This window comes from Sciurus vulgaris (genome assembly GCF_902686455.1).
Source record: "Sciurus vulgaris genome assembly, chromosome: 2".
Lineage (NCBI taxonomy): Eukaryota > Metazoa > Chordata > Mammalia > Rodentia > Sciuridae > Sciurus > Sciurus vulgaris.
In genome coordinates this window covers 108,150,288-108,170,613 of record NC_136462.1, presented here as the reverse complement: position 1 = coordinate 108,170,613, position 20,326 = coordinate 108,150,288, and positions in this window count along the sequence as shown.

The window sequence follows — 20,326 nt, the reverse complement described above, 5'->3', positions numbered from 1 at the left end:
TATTTTATTGTAAACAAATGGGATACATGTTGTCTCTCTCTTTGTACATGGCGCAAAGGCATACCATTTGTGTAATCGTAAATCCACATACAATAATGTTGTTTGATTCATTCTGTTATTTTTTCCCCTTCCCCCCACCCCTCCCATCCCTCTTTACCCTCTATACAGTACTTTCTTCCTCCATACTTGCCCCCCTCCCTAACCCTAACTCTAACCCTAACACTAACCCTTCCCTCCCCCCCATTATGTGTCATCCTCCACTTATTAGCGATATCATTCGTCCCTTGTCTTTTTGAGATTGGCTTATCTCACTTAGCATGATATTCTCCAATTTCATCCATTTGCCTGCAAATGCCATAATTTTGTCATTCTTTATGGCTGAGTAATATTCCATTGTGTATATATACCACAGTTTCTTTATCCACTCGTCAATTGAAGGGCATCTAGGTTGGTTCCATAGTCTGGCTATTGTGAATTGAGCAGCTATGAACATTGATGTGGCTGTATCTCTGTAGTATGCTGATTTTAGATCCTTTGGGTATAGGCCAAGGAGTGGGATAGCTGGGTCAAATGGAGGGTCCATTCCAAGTTTTCTAAGGAATCTCCACACTGCTTTCCAGAGTGGCTGCACTAATTTGCAGCCCCACCAGCAATGTATGAGTGTACCTTTCTCCCCACATCCTCGCCAACACCTGTTGCTTGTATTTTTGATAATCGCCATTCTAATTGGGGTGAGATGGAATCTTAGGGTGGTTTTGATTTGCATTTCTCTTATTACTAGAGATGTTGAACATTTTTTCATATGTTTATTGATTGCTTGTACATCTTCTTCTGTGAAGTGTCTGTTCATTTCCTTAGCCCATTTGTCGATTGGATTATTTGTATTCTTGATGTAGAGTTTTTTGAGTTCTTTATAGATTCTGGAGATTAGTGCTCTATCTGAAGTATGATTGGCAAAGATATTCTCAAAGGGAACTTTTGATTTGCTGTGGTAGGGTATAATAGGTGCAAACCACTAGCTGCTTCTAGAATCTGTAGGAAGGTAAGCAAGAGTTGCTTTTGAGGGGATTGAGGGGATTAATTAGCCTCACTCATAGTCTATTGCATTCTTCAAATTACCTCCTAACCTTTTCTCTTTCTACCTTTCTCCTATTCACAGCCAAATCAGTCCTTACATGGCAGTTATTTTTTCATGACCTGTGTATAGAGACTTTTGTTTGGAATTTTTACACTAAATGTGAATTTCTAAAAATTTAATATTAACATTAAAAAAAGGGAGAGAAAGGATGTAATGTTTATCTCCTCTGGAATATTTCCTTTCATAAGGAAAATTCACAATGCAAGAGAACTGTGACGATATTATTTTCTGCTACTTAGGCAGAACCCTTGCTGCAAGTGACCAGAGTTTTCTGTTATTTGACTTGAAACAACTGACAAGATGGGCGCTAGGAATTTTGATAATTAACTAGTAAAGAAATGGTCAAAAGAATTATTTGCTCATCTTATAATATTTGTACAAGAAAGATCTTTAAAATTATTCAATATTACTAAAATAGGTTATTGCTTTTTGAAGGGTGTCTATTATTTATTTTTCATTCATTTATTCACTCCTGTAAATATTCTGTTCCCACCAAGGGTTAGCTCTGTGTGAGGCACTGGAGACACAGTGGTGAACCTTTCAGACATGGAGATGGTAAACACTAAAACTTATTGAAATAATGAATTTCAACAGTGAAGAAAGTGCAAGGGAGAAGCACAGTGTGCTGTGTGCACATTTCTCAGGGAAGACCTATTAAAATGATTGGATTATTGGCTAGAACTTGTAGTCGGTCTTGTTGAGCAGCTATTAAAACACATAGATTAACATGTATTATGAAATAACATCTCCAGAAAAATATTTGTACAGGGAAGCATAGTTGTGTGTCTAGAGAACACAGGATGGAAATTGTGGAGGAGGTCCTCATACAGTGGACTAGTAAATTGGAGGATTATGCCACCCATTTTATTTAAAGGGGTAGCCACCCCTCTGGAAAATGAATTGTGATCACAGTGATCATTCTAATAATCCAATTTTTGCCCCTTCCTCATTCAAAATTTGTTAACGCTTCCCTCACTATATGCAGGATAAATTCTGAACTCCTCTGCATGAATGAGAGTCCCCACAGACTGACCTCCCGCTACCCTTCCCAGCTTTATCTGTGGCTCACCACCTTGTTAATTTATGTCCGTACTGAACTGAGTTTTCATGGACATGTGTTTCATTCTCTTATCTTTTCATATTTATTCCCTTTGGTCAGAATCCCATCCATCTCCCTGACAGTTCTCAGTTCCACTGCCTCTCAGTTCCAGGACCACCTTTCTGTGAAGCATGGAAAGCTATTACAGAAGAGTCTTCACAGATGCCCTGGCTGGCTTCTGGGTCCCTCCCAATGCTTAGATTACATCCTGCAAACCACCATTTGAGTGGGTATCCTAATCATGCTTTTTCCTTGATGCTTGCCTCCATTCTGTCTTCAGCCCTGGCATCTCACAGAGTGTGTGGCTCAGGGAAGGTGCTTGTGGAGTGAAGGACATCTGAGTAAGACTAGAGCTAAGGAAGCTTTAGGTGAGGGGGACTCTGTGAGGTGGGCTGCTGAGATTAAGACAGAAGGACAAGTTCCCTATTTATAAATGTTTATAAATGCACTTTTGTGGTAACTGTCTTATCTGTCTTTTGGCAGAAGCAGGTAGTGTCCAGCTATATCCATTCTCTTCTTCCTCTACTAATTGAACTGCAAAGATCAGCTGGGCACATGATATCCTAGCCAGAGATTACATTTCTCACATTCCCTTATAATAAGATGCGGTTAAGTGGCACAGTTCTATCCAGTGGGATGTGACAGGAAGAAGCATGTGGTAATTTCCTGTGTCCTCTTTGCCCTGTCCTATAGATGTGATGGAGGGTATAGATGTGACGTGGGAGTATCCATTTTGCACCCAGTGGTGGAAAGCCTGGTTGAGGGCAGCAGAACTATTCTACTAAGCCCTGGGTTACCAGTGCTCACAGTGTGAACACAGAGGAGTTTCTGTCATGTCTAATCCATAGTAGTTTTGGAGGTCTATAGAGAAGGTACTGAAATAACAGACATTTTCTTAAGCTGTGTTCTTAAACTGATTTTTGGTATTTAGCAGAAATATGCCCTGGTATATGCATTCATGTGTGAATTAGATCACATTTTTTTAAAAAACTGGAAGAAATTTCAAACACAATTCTAATTTCTTTTTGTGGTATGTACCTCACAGTTTTTCATTTTTCTCAGTAATAAAATATTTGGAGTTAAAACTCATATCTGATCTCAATTCTTTTTCCCTCAGAAGCAACCTCTGTTCTGATTGTGTGTTTATCAATCTCATGCATATTTTTATACTTTTAACTACATATTTATGTGTCTCCAGGCATATGTAACATTTTTGTGTGTTTTAAACATTTATTTTAAAAAGCATACTTTTCCAATCAATATTTGGCTTTCAAGATTTGTCTCTGTTGATTTAAAAATAGCTGGTTTGATATTTCAGCTACCATGTAAAAATTCACTGAATGACTTGACTTCAATTTAATAATGATCCTCTGATTCTTGAGGTTTTTTCTAGTTTTTAACTACTGGAACAATTGCTGCAAGGAAACCCTTGTATATGTCTCCTGATCACATGTAAGATTTTTATAGAGCAGATACCTAGAAACTATTGGATTGTATAATAGACACAGCTCCAACTTATAAGCATTATAATTGCTTTCCAAAGACTGTTTTTATAAAAACAACTCACATTAACATGGCATCAGGGTTTCCATTGTTTTACATCCCTGCCAATATGTTACATAGTTAGGCTTAATTTTTTTTTTTTTTTTTTTGGTCAATCTGATGGGTTTTAAAATAACTTGCATTTCTTGATTGCTACTGAAATTAAGCATCATCTCATTTGTTTCTTTATCTTTCTCTTTTCATCTGTGAATTAAATTTTGTTATTGACTTGTGGAAATTTTAAAGAAAAATATTATGTTTATTAATCTCTTATCTGTTATATACTTGAAAATGTTTTCTTCTGAGTTGTCCCTTATATTTTCACCTTAACAAATTAAAAATCTTAGTATAGTGAAATTTATTCATTGTTTTCCATTAATGATTTCTTGTTTGTTGGATCTTGTATAAGAAATGCTTCTGTATCCCAAGGCCATGTTAGATGTTAATAATAGCGAAAGGGGACATGGGAATTCTATACTCTCTTTGTAATTTTTTCTGTAAATCTAAAGTTTTTTTTTCAGTGTTGGGGATTGGACCTAGAGACTCCTGCATACTGAGAGTCATCCCCAAACCCTAAAATATTTTTAAAGGAAAATGTTCATTAAAAAGTAACTAACTCTAAGTAATTTTTTTGTTTGTTTGTTTTGGTACTGGGGATTGAACGCAGAGATGCTTTACCATTGAGCCATATCTCCATTCCTTTACATTTCTTTCTTTCTTTTTTTTTAATTTTGAGACAGGCAGGCCCTGAGTAAGTTGCTTAGGGCCTCACTATCTTGCTGAGGCTGGCCTTGAACTTGTGATCCGCCTACTCAGCCTCCCGAGTTACTGGGATTACAGTCATGGTTCACTGTACCCAGCTTTGTGACTGGTAAATTTATAAAACTTAAGTGGAAGATATTAAAATAAAAATATAATAACTGAAATTAAGAACTTGATTTATAGAATATTAGACTGCATAAGAGATGAGCAGCAAACTTGAAAATGGGTCAATTGAAAATATTCAGATAAAAAATGGAGTAAAAAAAGCGCCAAATATCAGAGATGTGTGGACAAAAGTAAAATAAGTCCAATTAAAGTTTGAGAAGGAGAGGACAGAGTTAATGAGACAAAAGTCAATATTTGGAGAGCTACTAAACAAGAATTTGCAAAAATGAGAAAAGAGGAGGTTTCAAGATGGCGGCCTAGAGGGTGGCTGCATTTCATGTTGCTCCAGGACTCAGGATTCAAAAGAGGAGATACTGAGACACTTGGGACCAACTCAAAGCAGCCAGGTGACTCTCACCCATTGGGAAGGCGTCCCGGATGGGACAGTGGTCCCGGAACTCAGGAAACTTTGTGAAGTAGAGCTGCCGGCGAGACGCCCCTCCCCCCGCTGGAGCAGTGAACTCGGACAACTGGGAGCCCCGTAAAGGAGGCCGCTCGGCACAGCGCTGGGACTCGGAGCAACCACTGGGGCTCCGGCGGCTGCCCAGGGGAGGAGTGGCGAGGAGAGCTGTGTGGACTCAGGACACCGGGGCCTGCCCTGAGGAGGAGGAGGAGGAGCGTGGCCGCTTGGATTTGGAGTGACTGCACCAGAGCTACAGGCGGTTGCCAGAGGAGAAGCTCCGCAGCGAGCTGTATGGACTCAGAACGATGCTTCTGAACCCCGGGGCCTGCCCTGAGGACGAGGAGGAGGAAGAGGAGCGCGGCCACTAGGATTCAGAGTGACTACACCAGAGCTACAGGCGGTTGCCAGAGGAGGGGCTGCGTGGCGAGCTGTTTGGGCTCAGACCACTTCTGAACACCAGGGCCTGCCCGGAGGAGTAGGAGGAGGAGGAGAAGGAGCGCGGCGGGTCGTTTGGACTCGCAGTGACTGCATTAGCGCTCCAGGCAGCTGCTCAGAGGAGAAGGCGAGTGGTGAGTTGTTTGGACTTAAAGTGACAGCTCCTGAACACAGGGGGGCTGCCTGGAGGAGAAGCGTGGTGGGTCGTTTGGTCTTGAGTGGCCGCACCAGAGCTCCGGGCGGTTGCCCAGAGGACCCGTGCAGTGGGTCACGTGGATTCAGAGCCACTCAGAGTGACCGCTCCTGAACACCCGGGGGGGTTATCTGGAGAAGGAGGAGGAACGGGGAGGGTCACTTCGACTCGGAGTGCCCAGGGCTACGGGTGGTTGGTGGGAGGTGGAGGCACGCAGTGAGTTTCTTGGACTCGTAGTGACTGCACCGGAATACTGGGCAACTGTCTGGAGGAAGAGGCATGTGGCGGGTCTCTGGGACTCAGAGCGATTGTACAGGGCCCCAGGTGGCTGCTCAGAGGAGGGGCCACATAGCCAGGCGATTAGGTGCAGAGCAGGGTCCCAGGATCTAGGAGGCTTCTTGGTGGAAGAGCCGCACAGAGACAGGCTTAGGGCGGAGCGAAGGTTCCAGGCCTGCGGGCAGATTCTCTGAGGAGGGGCAGCCTAAGGAGATTCATCTGTGAAGGGTGAGGCTCCCAGGCCCAGGAGGTAGGGCCGGGCCCCTGGAAACTTTGCAGAGGAAGGCAGCCCAGCCCAGGCGGTAGCTGTAAATTGAGGGGAACCTCTAGGAGGGAACTGACCAGCGAGACCTCCCCACTGGGTGAGTCTTCCCGGCTGGGTGAGGTTTCCCCACAAGGACAGTAAAACCAGAGACTCAGGCCCAAACAGGCCTTGCCTCAACCCGCAGCCTAGGTCCCCTTTGGATGACCATTGGTCAACAAGTGGAGGCACCTCTGCCCACTAGCAGGGATTATACCCCACCTGAAGGCCACCACTCCTAGAGAGGCAGCTTCCTTGTGGAGCACCGCATTATCAACTTCCTCCAAGACTTCAGCCTACTGAAGGCTAAGGGGGGATATATATAGAAATCTTCAGGGACATTGTAAGTCAATAGAGGAAATCTGCAATATCTCAGCGGTCCACTGATACCTGAACAATATGAGAAAACAAGGAAAGAAAATGCTGCAAACAAATCTAGATGTTACATCAATAAAACCCAATGACAGCATGGCAGAAGAAATGACAGAAAAGGAGTTCAGAATGTACATAATTAAAATGATCAGAGAAGCAAACGATGAGATGAAAGAGCAAATGCAAGCATTGAATGATCGCACCAATCGACAGTTAAAAGAGCAAATACAGGAAGCAAAAGATCATTTCAATAAAGAGTTAGAGATATTGAATAAAAACCAAACAGAAATCCTTGACATGAAGGAAACAATAAACCAAATTAAGAACTTCATAGAAAGCATATCCAATAGGATAGAACACCTGGAAGACAGAACCTCAGACATTGAAGACAAAATATTTAACCTTGAAAACAAAGTTGAACAAACAGAGAAGATGGTAAGAAATCATGAACAGAATCTACAAGAACTATGGGATATCATGAAAAGGCCAAATTTAAGAATTATTGGGATTGAGGAAGGCCTAGAGAAACAAGCCAAAGGAATGAACAATTTATTCAATGAAATAATATCAGAAAATTTCCCAAATCTGAAGAATGAAATGGAAAATCAAGTTCAAGAGGCTTATAGGACTCCAAATACACAAAATTACAACAGACCCACACCAAGGCACATTATAATGAAAATACCTAACATACAAAATAAAGACAGAATTTTAAAGGCTGTGAGAGAAAAGAACCAAATTACATTCAGGGGGAAACCAATACGGATATCAGCAGATTTTTCAATCCAGACCCTAAAAGCTAGAAGGGCCTGGAACAACATTTTTCAAGCCCTGAAAGAAAATGGATGCCAACCAAGAATCTTATACCCAGCAAAACTTACCTTCAAATTTGACGATGAAATAAAATCCTTCCATGATAAACAAAAGCTAAAAGAATTTACAAAAAGAAAGCCAGCATTACAGAACATTCTCAGCAAAATATTCCATGAGGAAGAGATGAAAAACAAAGAAGCAAATCAGCAAAGGGAGGAATTATCCTAAAGGAATTTTCAAATAAAGGAGGAAACAAGTTGTGTCAAACAAATACATGAATAAAATTTAAAAAATGAACCAAATGACCTGGAAAACAAATCATATCTCTATAATAACCCTGAATGTTAATGGCCTGAATTCATCAATCAAAAGACATAGACTGGCAGATTGGATTAAAAAGAAAGATCCAACAATATGTTGCCTGCAAGAGACTCACCTCATAGAAAAAGATACCCATAGACTAAAGGTGAAAGGATGGGGAAAAACATACCATGCACATGGACTCAGCAAAAAAGCTGGAGTATCCATCCTCATTTCAGATAATGTGGACTTCAAGCCAAAGTTAGTCAGAGGGGATAAAGAAGGTCATTTCATACTGCTTAAGGGAAGCATAAATCAGCAAGATATAACAATCATAAACATCTATGCCCCAAACAGTGGCTCATCCATGTATGTCAAACAAATCCTTCTCAATTTCAGAAACCAAATAGACCATAACACAATAATACTAGGTGATTTTAACACGCCTCTCTCACCACTGGACAGATCTTCCAGACAAAAATTGAACAAAGAAACCATAGATCTCAATAACACAATCAATAATTTAGACTTAACGGACATTTATAGAATATACCATCCAACCAAGAGCGAATACACTTTCTTCTCAGCAGCACATGGATCCTTCTCTAAAATAGACCATATATTATGCCACAAAGCTAATGTTAGCAAATACAAGAAGATAGAGACACTACCATGTATTCTATCAGATCATAATGGATTGAAGTTAGAAATAAATGAAAGAGTAAAACACAGAAACTATTCCAACATCTGGAGATTAAACAATATGTTATTATATGATGAATGGATAACAGAAGATATTAGGAAGGAAATTAAAAAATTCTTAGAGGTAAATGAGAACAAAGAAACATCATATCAAAATCTCTGGGACACTATGAAAGCAGTACTTAGAGGGAAATTTATTTCATGGAGCGCATTTAATAAAAGAAGTAAAACTCAACAAATAAACGACCTAACACTACAGCTCAAAGCCCTAGAAAAAGAAGAACAGAACAGCACCAAAAGTAGTAGAAGACAGGAAATAGTTAAACTCAGAGCTGAAATCAATGAAATTGAAACAAAAGAAACAATACAAAAAATTGACAAAATAAATAGTTGGTTCTTTGAAAAAATAAACAAAATTGATAAACCTTTAGCCACACTAACAAAGAGAAGACGAGAGAAAACCCAAATCACTAAAATTCGGAATGAACAAGGAAATATCACAACAGACAGGATTGAAATACAAAACATAATTATTAGAAGCTATTTTGAAAATCTATACTCCAACAAAATAGAAAATTTCGAGGACATCAACAGGTTTCTAGAGACATATGAATTGCCTAAACTGAACGAGGAGGACATAAACAATTTAAATAGACCAATTTCAAGTACTGAAATAGAAGAAGTCATCAAAAGCTACCAACAAAGAAAAGTCCGGGACCAGATGGGTTCTCAGCCGAGTTCTACAAAACCTTTAAAGAAGAGCTCATTCCAATACTTCTCAAAGTATTCCATAAAATAGAAGAGGAGGGAACCCTCCCAAACTCATTCTATGAAGCCAGTATCACCCTGATACCTAAACCAGACAGAGACTCATCAAGGAAAGAAAATTTCAGACCAATATCCTTAATGAACATCGACGCAAAAATTCTCAACAAAATTTTAGCAAATCGCATACAAAAACATATTAAAAAGATAGTGCACCATGATCAAGTTGGTTTCATCCCAGGGATGCAAGGTTGGTTCAACATCAGGAAATCAATAAATGTCATTCACCATATTAATAGACTTAAAGTCAAGAATCACATGATTATTTCAATAGATGCAGAAAAAGCATTTGATAAAATACAGCACCCCTTCATGCTCAAAACACTAGAAAAAATAGGGATAGTGGGAACATTCCTTAACATTGTAAAGGCCATTTCCACTAAGCCCATGGCTAATATCATTCTAAATGGTGAAAAACTGAAAGCATTCCCCCTAAAAACTGGAACAAGGCAGGGATGCCCTCTTTCACCACTTCTATTCAACATCGTTCTTGAGACTCTGGCCAGAGCAATTAGACAAACCAAATAAATTAAAGGGATCTGAATTGGAAAAGAAGAACTCAAACTATCCCTGTTCGCTGATGACATGATTATATATTTAGAGGAACCTGGAAATTCCACCAGAAAACTCTTAGAACTCATAAGTGAATTCAGTAAAGTAGCAGGTTACAAGATCAATGCCCATAAATCCAACGCATTTTTATACATAAGTGATGAATCTTCAGAAAGAGAAATTAGGAAAACTACCCCATTCACAATAGCCTCGAAAAAAATAAAATACTTGGGAATCAATCTCACAAAAGAGGTGAAAGACCTCTACAATGAGAACTATACAACACTAAAGAAAGAAATTAAAGAACACCTTAGAAGATGGAAAGATCTTCCATGTTCTTGGATAGGAAGAATTAACATTGTCAAAATGGCCATACTACCTAAAGTGCTATACAAATTCAATGCAATTCCAATTAAAATCCCAATGACGTACCTTACAGAAATAGAGGAAGCAATTATGAAATTCATCTGGAAGAATAAGAAACCCAGAATAGCTAAAGCAATCCTTAGCAGGAAGAGTGAAACAGGGGGTATTGCAATACCAGATCTTCAACTCTACTACAAAGCAATAGTAACAAAAACGGCATGGTATTGGTACCAAAATAGAAAGGTAGATCAATGGTACAGAATAGAGGACACAGACACAAACCCAAATAAATACAATTTTCTCATACTAGACAAAGGAGCCAAAAATATGCAATGGAGAAAAGATAGCCTCTCCAACAAATGGTGCTGGGAGAATTGGAAATCCATATGCAACAGAATGAAACTAAACCCATATCTCTCACCATGCACGAAACTATACTCAAAATGGATTAAGGACCTCAGAATCAGACCAGAGACCCTGCAGATTATAGAAGAAAAAGTAGGTCCAAATCTTCACCTTGTTGGTCTAGGATCAGACTTCCTTAACAGGACTCCCATAGCACAAGAAATAAAAGCTAGAATCAACCACTGGGATAGATTCAAACTAAAAAGCTTTCTCTCAGCAAAGGAAACTATCAGCAATGCGAAGAAAGAGCCTACAGAGTGGGAGAATATCTTTGCCAATCATACTTCAGATAGAGCACTAATCTCCAGAATCTATAAAGAACTCAAAAAACTCTACTCCAAGAATTCAAATAATCCAGTCAACAAATGGGCTAAGGAAATGAATAGACACTTCACAGAAGAAGATCTACAAGCAATCAACAAACATATGGAAAAATGTTCAACATCTCTAGTAATAAGAGAAATGCAAATCAAAACCACCCTAAGATTCCATCTCACCCCAATTAGAATGGCGATTATCAAGAATACGAGCAACAACAGGTGTTGGCGAGGATGTGGGGAGAAAGGTACACTCATACATTGCTGATGGGGCTGCAAATTAGTGCAGCCACTCTGGAAAGCAGTGTGGAGATTCCTTAGAAAACTTGGAATGGACCCTCCATTTGACCCAGCTATCCCACTCCTTGGCCTATACCCGAAGGACTTAAAATCAGCATACTACAGAGATACAGCCACATCAATGTTCATAGCTGCTCAATTCACAATAGCCAGACTGTGGAACCAACCTAGATGCCCTTCAATTGATGAGTGGATAAAGAAACTGTGGTATATATATACAATGGAATATTACTCAGCCATAAAGAATGATAAAATTATGGCATTTGCAGGCAAATGGATGAAATTGGAGAATATCATGCTAAGTGAGATAAGCCAATCTCAAAAAGCCAAAGGACGAATGATATCGCTAATAAGTGGAGGATGACACATAATGGGGGGGAGGGAAGGGTTAGTGTTAGGGTTAGAGTTAGGGTTAGGGAGGGGGGCAAGTATGGAGGAAGAAAGTACTGTATAGAGGGTAAAGAGGGGTGGGAGGGGTGAGGGGAAGGGAAAAAATAACAGAATGAATCAAACAACATTACTCTATGTAAATTTATGATTACACAAATGATATGCCTTTACGCCATGTACAAACAGAGAAACAACATGTATCCCATTTGTTTACAATAAAAAAAAATGAGAAAAGATAGGAAATGAGCTAAAATTCAAGATGCTTATAAACCCCAGACAGGATAAACTTTTTAAAGTCAAATCTAGGCTCCCTCAAAATATAACCACAAAGAAAAAGTCTTAAAAGCAACCAGAGAAAGAAAAAAATATTACTGAATAATAAGATACACAGTTTACTTTTCAGCATGAATAATAGAGATCGAGAGTTAATAAAAAAATGCTTTTAAAGAAAGAAGTGATTACAGTCTAGCACCCTGCTCTAGCAGCCTTCTTAGTTCCTAGTTATCCCTCTTCTACTTTCAGGTTGATTTTTTTAAGTTTCTATATATGAGAGAGAACATATAGTACTTCTCTTTCTGTGTCTGGCTTATTTTACTTACTATAATGTCCTCTAGTTCCATACATTTTGCTGCAAATGATAAGATCTCATTCTTCTTTATGGTTGAACAATACTTTATTATGTATATATGCCGTGTTAACTTTATTCATTTATCTGTTGATGGGCACCTCAGCTAATTCTATATTTTAGTTATTTTGAATAGTGCCTCAATAAATATGGGCACTCAGATATCTCTTTTGTATGCTGACTTAATTTCCTTTGGCTGTATACTCAGGAGTGGGATACCTAGATCATAGATTAGTTGTATTTTTAGCTTTGTGAGCAACCTCCATATTCTCCATAGTGGCTATAGTAATTTACAATCTCACAAGCAGCATAGAAGAGTTCCTTTCTCTCCAGCATCTGTTATGTTTGATTGTTTTGATAACAGTTCTTCTAACTGTGGTGATATGGTTTCTCATTATAGTTTTGATTCACATTTCTTTGATGACTGAAGATATTGACCATGTTTTCATATATTTATTGGTCATTTGTATTTCTTCTTTTGAGAAGTCTCTATTCAGATCATGTGCCCATTTTTAAATTGAATTACTTGTTTTTAAATAGTGTTTTCAATTTTTTGTATATTCTGGATATTAACCCTTTGTCATATTAATAGCTGACAAACAGTTATTCCCATTCAACAGGTTGTCTCTTCACTCTGTGAATTGTTTCCTTTATTGTGTAGAAGATTTTTCAGTTTGATATAATCCCATTTGTCAGTTTTGGCTTTTGTTTCCTGTGTTTTGGAGTCCTAGCCAGAAAATCATCTGTGCTGGTATCTTGAAGTGTTTACCCTGTTTTTCTTTAGTAGTTTTAGGATTTTAGCTCTTACATAAAGATCTTTTATTCATTTTGAATTGATTTTGTACAGAGTGAGACAAAGGAGTCAAATTTCAGTCTTCTGCAAAGACATCCAATTTTCTCAGCAGCATTTGTTGAAGAGGCTGTCCTTTCTCCAAGGTATGTTTCTGGCACCTTTGTAGAGATTCAGTTGGCATACAGATTTATGTGCTTATTTCTGGATCCTCTATTCGGTTCCATTGCTGTATGTTTATATGCTTATACTATGCTGTTTTGGTTACTATGGCTCTATAGTATGTCTTAAAATTGAATTTTGTGATATCTCCAGATTTGCTCTTTTTTAGATCAAGATTTCTTTGTCTATTCTGGGTCTTCTCTGCTTCCAAACATTTTTACATTTTGTCTTACTCTTGATCTTAGAGGAAATGCTTTCGGTTTCCCTACCATTCAGTGTTATATTGGCTCTGGGTTTACACATGAGGTTTGATCCTTTTATACCTAAACTATTCTTTTAATATGATTATGTGATTTTATGTTATATTTATTGATTTGCATATGTTGAACCATTCTTCCTTGCTTCTGTGGAATGAAACCAACTTGGTGATGATGGTCACATCTTTTTGATGTACTATTCAATTTCCAAGTATTTTTGTTGAGGATTTTTGCATCTATATTCAACAGGGATATTGGTCTATAGTTTTCTTTTCTTTTCTTTCCTTATCTCCTTGTCAGCTTTTGGTAATAGCATAATCCTGTCTTGTAGAATGAGTTTGGAAGAGTTCCCTCCATTTCAATTCTTTGTAATAGTTTAAGAAGGATTGCTGTTTATTCTTTCAGTTTTGTAAAATCCAGCAGTGAAGTTAACCACTCCTGGGCTTTTCTTTATTCAGAGACGTTTTATTGCTGATTCAACCTCATTACTTGTTATTTGTCTATTCAGGCTCTTTATATACTCTTGGTTCAATTTTGGTAGGTCCTATATGTCTAGAATTTTGCACATTTTTTCTAGACTTTTCAATTTGTTAGCATATAATTTTTCGAAACAATCCCTAATGACCCTTAGAATTTCTGTGGTATCAGTTATAATGTCTCTTTTTCACCTCTAGTTTTATCATTTTATTTATTTGGGTCTTCTCACATTCTCTTTTGTTTAGTTTAGTTAAGTTTGCCAATTTACTTATCAATTCTTTGTTTCATTGACTCTTTTAGACTAGTTCATTGATTTCTGCTCTGGTCTTTATTGTTTCTTCTACCAATTTGATTTTTTTCTTGCTTTTTTAAAGAACTTAGGTGTATCATTAGGTTATCTTAAATCAATCTTCCTTTCATTTCCTCTTTCTTTTTTGGTGTAGGCACTCATTGCTGTAAACTTCCCCTTTAGTACTACTTTTATCATATTCCACAGGTTTAGGTATATTGTGTTTGCATTTTTCTTTATTCAAGGAATTTTTAAATTGCCCTAAAATTTGCTCAATGACTCATTGTTCAAAATTGTGTTGTTCAGTCTCCATGTATTTGTATAATTTTTTTTTCAGTACTGGGGATCAAAACCACACCTGCAATTCAAGCACTTTTCCATCGAGTTACATCCCCAGTCCAATTTTTAAAGTTTCTCTTGATGATTTCTAGTTTATTTCCATTATCAGAAAAGATACAGGATATGATTTTATTTTTTTGAAAAAATTTGTTAGAAAATGAACTGATTTGTTTTGTAGCTTAATACATGGTCTATTCTAAAGCTCTGTGAGCTAATCCAAAGAATATGTATTATGAAGCTATTGGATGGAATTTTCTGTGAATATCTATTAAGCCCATTTGATCTGTAAAATAGTTTAACTGTTTCTTGATTTTTTTTGGATGATCTATCCATTGATTAGAATATGTTATTTAAATCTCCCACTATTATTATATGAGATCTATTTCTTCCTTTTGGTCTAATAGTGTTTGCTTTATAAAATTAAATGGTATAAATTTAAATGCATATAGATTTAAAAATCATTACATCTTGTGAATTGATTACTTGGTCATTGTCTAGTGACCTTTGTATCTTCTTTCTGTTCTTGTCTTAAAGTCTATTTTGGTAGCTATAAGAATAGTTACTCCTGCTTGCTTTCAGCTTCTGTTTGCTTGGAATATCATTTTCCATTCTTCACTTTCAGTCTGAGTGTGTCTTTTCTAGGGAAGTGAATCTCTTATAGGCAGCATATTGTTGGATCTTGTTTTATTTTTTTAAAATCATTTATTCAGTCTGTATCTTTTTTAAAATTATTTTTTATTTGTTCTTTTTAGTTATACATGGCAGTAGAGTGTATTTTGCCATATCATACGTATGTAGAGTGTAACTTCCCATTCTTGTGGTTGTACATGATGTGGAATTACACTGGTTGTGTATTCATATATGAACATAGGAAAACTATGTCCAGTTCTTTCTACTCTCTTTCCCATTCCCATCCCTCCACACTTCCCTTGATTCCCCCCGTCCAATTCAGTGAACCTTCCCCACCCACCTATTGTGAGTTAGCATCCACATATCAGAGAGAACATTTGGCCTTTGATATTTTCGGATTGGCTTATGTCACTCAGCACGATATTTTCCAGTTCCATCCATTTACTGGCAAATTCAATAATTTCATTCTTCTTTATGGCTCAATTAAATTTCACTACGTATAGGTATCACATTTCTTTTATCCATTCATCTATTGAAGGGCACCTAGGTTGGTTCCATCATTTAGCTATTGTGAATTGAGCTGCTATGAAAATTGATGTGACCGTGACACAATAGTATGCTGATTTTAAGTTCTGGGTGTATGCCAAGGAGTGGGATAACTGGGTCAAATGGTGGTTCCATTCCAAGTTTTTGTAGGTATCTCCATATTGCTTTTCATAGTGGTTGCACCAATTGCAGTCCTACCAACAATGTATGAGTGTATGTTTTTTTCGCACATCCTCACCAACATTTATTGTTACTTGTATTCTTGATCATTGCCATTCTGACTGGAGAGAGATGACATCTCAGTGTAGTTTTATTTTGCATTTCTCTAATTGCTAGTGATGTTGAATGGTTTTTCATATATTTGTTGACCATTAGTATTTCTTCTTCTGTGAAATGTCTGTGAAGTTTCTTTGCACATTTATTGATAGGGTTATTTGATTTTTTAAAATTTTTGGTGTTAAGTTTTTTGAGTTCCTTATATATCTTGGAGATTAGTGCTGTACCTGAGATGCAAGTGGCAAAGATTTTCTCCCATTCTATAAGCTATTTTCATGTTCTTGATTGTTTCCTTTGCTATAAAGAAGCCTTTTGTTTGATACAACAATCCATTTATTGAGTCTTTTTAAAAATTTAATTATTTATTTTTTAATTCTTAACAGACTGCATTTTGATTCATTGTACACAAATGGGGTACATCATTTCGTTTCTATGGTTGTACACATAGAATGTAGAGTCATACCATTCATGTAATCATACATGTACATAATACATGGGGTAATGATGTCTGTCTCATTCCACCATTTTTCATACCCCCCTCCCTCTCATTTCCTTCTACATAATCTAAAGTTCCTCCATTCTTCTCTCACTCTCCCCACTCCCCACCCCCATTATATATCATTCTCCACTTATCGGGGAAATACATCTTGTGCTTTAGGACTCTTGTCGAAGAATTCAGTTCCTAAGCTGACATGAAGGAGATTTGGGTCTACTTTTTCTTCTAGAAGGTGCAGAGTCTCCGGTCTAATGCCTAGGTCCTTGATCCACTTAGGGTTGAGTTTTGTGCAGGGTGAGAGATAGGAGTCTAATTTCATTTTATTACATCTGGATTTCCAGTTTTCCCAGCACCATTTTTTTAAGGAGGCTATCTTTTCTCCAATGTATGTTTATGGCATCTTTGTCTAGTATGAGATAACCGTATTTATGTGGGTTTGTCTCTGTGTCTTCTATTTTGTACCATTGGTCTACATGTCTATTTTGGCATCAATACCATGCCATTTTTGTTACTATGGCTCCATAGTATAATTTAAGGTCTAGTATTATGATGCCTCCTGTTTCACTTTTATTGCTGAAGTGAATAAAGGATTTTTGGCTTTTATGGGCCTCTTATTTTTCCAAATTAATTTCATGATTGCTTTTTCTATTTCTATGAGGAATCATTAGAACATTAATAGGAATTGCATTAAATCTGTATAGTACTTTTGGTAGTGTGGCCATTTTTACAATATTAATTCTGCCTATCCAAGAACATGGGAGATCTTTCAATCTTCTAAGGTCTTCTTCAATTTCTTTCTTTAGTGTTCTGTAGTTTTCATTGCAGAAGTCTTTCACCTCTTTTGTTAGATTGATTCCCTAATAATTTATTTTCTTTGAGGCTATAGTGAATGAGATCATTTTCTTTCTTTCTCTTTCAGTTGATTCATTACTGATGTATAGGAATGTGGTTGATTTATGGGTATTAATTTTATATCCTGCTACTTTGCTGAATTCATTTATGAATTCTAGAAACTTTCTGGGTCTTCTAAATATAGAATCATGTCAGCAAATAGTAATAGTTTGAGGGTTTTTTTTTCATATTTGTATCCCTTTAATTTCTTCCTTCTAATTGCTCTGGCTAGAGTTTCCAGGACTATGTTGAATAGAAGTGGCGAAAGAGGGCATCCCTGTCTTGTTCCAGTTTTAGAGGGAATACATTCAATTTTTCTCCCTTTAGAATGATGTTGGCCCTGTATTTAGCATACAAGGCTTTTACAATGTTGAGATATGTTTCCACTGTCCCTGATTTTTCTAATGTTTTAAACATGAATGTATGCTGTATTTTGTCAAATGCTTTTTCTATGTCTATTGAGATGATCATGTGAATCTTGTCTTTAGGTCTGTTGGTGTAACAAATTATGTTTATTGATTTCTGTATGTTGAACCAACCTTGCATCCTTGGGATGGACCCTACTTGATCAATGGTGCACTGTCTTTTTAATATGTTTTTATATGCTATTTGCCAGTATGAGGAAATTTTGCATCTATATTCATCAAGGAAATTGGTCTGAAATTTTCTTTCCTCGATGTGTCTTTGTCTGGTTTGGTATCAGGGTGATGTTAGCTTCATAGAATGAGTTCTCTATTTCATGGAATAATTTGAGGAAGATTAGTATTAATTCTTCTTTAAAGGTCAGATAGAACTCATCTAAGAATCCAGCTGGTCCTGGGCTTTTCTTATTTGGTAGGCTTTTGATGGCATCTTCAGTTTCATTGCTTGAAATTGATCTATTTAAATTTTCTATGTCCTCCTGATTCAATTTGGGGAGGTCATATGCCTCTAGAAATTTGTCAATGTCTCCAAGATTTTCTATTTTATTAAAGTATAAATTTTTAAAATAGTTTCCGATTATCATCTGTATTTCAGTTGTGTCCATTGTGGTAGTTCCCTTCTCATCATGAATTTTAGTAATTCGAGTTTTTCCTCTCTCTTTGCTAGCTTGGCTAAGGGTTAATTAAATTTATTGATTTTTTTCTAAGAATCATCTTTCTGTTTTGCAGATGTTTTAAATTGTTTCTTTTGTTTCAGTTTCACTGATTTCAACTTTGATTTTAATTATTTCCTGCATTCTACTACTTTTGTGTTGATCTGTTCTTCTTTTTCTAGGGCTTTGAGATGTAATGTTAGGTTATTTATCTGTTGACTTTCTTTTTTTGTTGGGAAGTACCAGGGATTCAACTCAGGGGCACTCAGTCATTGAGCCACATCCCAACCCTATTTTGTATTTTATTTAGAGACAGGCTCTCACAGAGTGGCTTACTGCCTTGCTTTTGCTGAGGCTGTGTTTGCTGAGGCTCCTACCTCAGCCTCCCAAGCCACTGGGATTACAGGTGTGTACCAGTGACATTTTATTCTTTTAATGAATGAACTCAGTGCAATGAACTTTCCTACTAGTACTGCCTTCATTGGGTCCCAGATATTTTAATATATTGTATAGCTATTCTCATTTACCTCTAAGTATTTTTTAATTTCATCCCTAATTTCTTCTGCTATCCATTCATCATTCAATAGTGTATTATCTCCCTGTGTTATTTTCATTTTATCATTGGTTTCTAATTTCATTCCATTCTGATTTGAGGATGCAAAGTATTATTTCTATTTTTTTGTATTTACTAAAAGTTGCTTTGTGGCCTAATATATGGTCTGTTTTAGAGAAGGATTCATGTGCTGCTGAGAAGAGAATGTATTCAGCCATTAATGGATGAAATATTCTATATATGTCTACTAAGCCTAAATTATTAATTGTATTTTTTTTAGTTCTAGAGTTTCCTTATTTAGTTTTTGTTTGGAAGATCTATCCAGTAGTGAGAGAGGCATGTTAAAGTCACCTAGTATTAGTTTGTTGTGGTCTGTTTGCTTCTTGAAATTGAGAAGGATTTGTCTGATGTACATAGATGATCCATTATTTGGGGCATAAATATTTACAATTGTTATGTCTTGTTGATGTGTAGTTCCCTTAAGGAGTATGAAATGTCCTTCTTTGTCCCTTCTGGTTATGTTTGGTTTGAAGTTCACTTTATCTGATATTGGGATAGAATCCTCTGCTTGTTTATGAGATCCATGTGAATGATGTTTGTTCCTATCCTTTTACCTTAAGTCTGTGGATGACTTTGCCTATGAGGTGAATCTTTTGGAGACAGCATATTGTTGGGTCTTGTTTTTAAATCCAGTCTGCCAGTCTCTCCTTTGATTGATGAGTATAGGCCATTTATATTCAATGCATTGTGATACGATTTTTATTCCCTGTCATTTTGATTTATTTCTGGTTACAAATTTCCCATTGATTCACCATTCTTTTAGTGTATTTCCTCCATGGCTTCTTTTCACTTTTTTTTCATTTCTTCTTCATGAAATATCAAGTATGTTTTGTAGTGCAGGCTTCCTAGTTGTGAATTCTTTTAACTTTTGGTTACCACAGCAGGTTTTTATTTCATCATCAATTATGAAGCTTAATTATGCTTGGTTAGTATTCTTGGTATACTATTCTATAGTATTCAATTTCTTTCAGAGATTGGTATGTAGATCTCCTAGCTCTGAGGGTTGAGAGATCAGCTGAGATACAGATCGGTTTCCCTCTAAATGTTATCTGTTGTTTTTCTTTGGCAGTTTCTTAAAAAAATCTATCCTTATTCTTTTGTTTTTCATTTTTTTTATTAAAAATCATAAATTTACATAGGGCAATGTTGTTTGATTCATTCTGTTATTCTTTCCCTTCCCCCACCCCTCCCACCCCTCTTTTCC